Source organism: Megascapheus bottae, chromosome 12, assembly GCF_031878675.1.
Source record: "Megascapheus bottae isolate mThoBot1 chromosome 12, mThoBot2.hap1, whole genome shotgun sequence".
Taxonomy (NCBI): Eukaryota; Metazoa; Chordata; class Mammalia; order Rodentia; family Geomyidae; genus Megascapheus; species Megascapheus bottae.
In genome coordinates, this window is record NC_143520.1 from 34,789,171 (window position 1) to 34,790,914 (window position 1,744).

At 39.9% G+C, this 1,744-nt stretch overlaps 1 pseudogene; it reads right to left on the reverse strand.

Moving 5' to 3' along the window:
• Positions 1-1,321: 1,321 nt before the first annotated feature.
• Positions 1,322-1,408, reverse strand: LOC150056419 (small nucleolar RNA U3; annotated as a pseudogene).
• Positions 1,409-1,744: the final 336 nt, after the last annotated feature.

Sequence of the window (1,744 nt, forward strand, 5' to 3'; positions counted from 1 at the left end):
ATCATCTGCAGTGATGCCGGGGCCAACCGGCAGCAAACCAGGGTTCGCAGATTGGGGTTCCTGTAATCGGGGGCAAGGACTAGCAAGAAATAGAAGAGAGACAGACACACCGAGTCCGGGATGTCCGCAGTCCAGGTAAAGACTGCCGAGACTGCCGCGTTTATTTTCCACTCCCGCTTCTTCCCTCCTCCAGACCCAGGGAACCTCCAGGTGTTACATTCATATGGTAATTCTCAGGTCATTTACATAGAATAGGGCCAGAAAACAATAAGACAATAAAGCCATCGTCTGATGCAAGTCAAGGTACAGTTTGATTCCACTCTGGCTCCCAACACAGTAGGGCATCTGGATTGTTTCCATCGCCTGGCTATTGTGAATAGTGCAGAGATGAACATAGCTGGGCAGGTGTCCTTATAATATCTTGGGTCATGATGTTCAGGATAGATGCCCAAAAAGGGTATGGCGGGATCGTAGGGAAGGTTTATTTTCTGTTCTTTAAGAAACCTCCACACAGCTTTCCAGAGTGGCTGAACTAGTCTGCATTCCCACCAGCAGTGTAGTAGGGGTCCTTTTTCTCCACAACCCCGCCAGCAACTGTCATTGTCTGAGTTCAAGATCTTGGCCATTCTTGTTGGGGTAAGGTGGTATCTTAAGGTTGTTTTTATTTGCATTTCCTTTATGACCATAGATGATGAACATTTTCTCATATGCTTTTCTGCCATTTTAATCTCTTCTTCTGATAAGTCTCTCTTCAGTTCCCTGGCCCATTTAGTGAATGGTTTATTGGGTGTTGGGGGATTAGTTTTTTGAGTTCCCTGTAGGGAAATTATGGAGAGGTGGTCAGTGTCCATTGTCGTTATTTATTTTTACTTCTAAGTTTCTTTCTCTCTCTTTTTTCCCCCTTTTGTGTTTAGTGAATTACAGATATTTGCTTCTTGATGTGGGTTCCTGATGTTCTACAATTTGTTCTTGATTAATTAGTATTTTTTGTAACGCTGGTTTAGTGTTCATGTATTCATAAAGCTTCTCTTTGGAGTGAAACATTTTTGTTTCTCCCTCAAATGTAAATGCTAGTTTTGCTGGATATATCAGTCTGGGTTGGCAGATGTTGGTCTCAGGACATCATTGATGTTTTTCCAAGCTTTTCTATCATTTATGGTTTGCGTGGAGAGATCTGCTGTGTTTAAATTTTTTCCTATTGTAGTATAGCTCTTTCTTTGTTTTTGCAGCATTTAAGATCATTTCCTTGGTATTCGGGTCTAGTGTCTTTACTATGATATGTCTAGATGAGTTCCTTCTAGGATCTTTCCTGTTTGGAGTCCTGAAACCTTCAATGAGGGTACTGTACATGATCAGTGAGATTTCTCTAGTAACATACTATAGCAATGATCCCTGAAAGTATAGTCTTGGCCTTGGTATTTTTTGGTAAAGGCTGACAGTCTACTACTTGAACAACAACTTCACTTTGAGCTTTATATTTGTTAATGATAAACATCTCAGAGGTTATCCTGCCTATTCTATCTTTACTTATTTTTAGATCTCAGCCCCTTTATTAGCTAGGATTACCTGCATGAATCTGCCTTATATGATAAAAAACACTTGTGTAATTAAATTATGAGTTTTTCCAATAGTACTATCCATGGAGTATTATTTTTCCTTGAAAAAGTAACAATCTGATAAACTATGATTACTTCACTTTTTTGTCAGTTGTTTCCTCAATCAAGAAAATGATTGGGAGCAATTG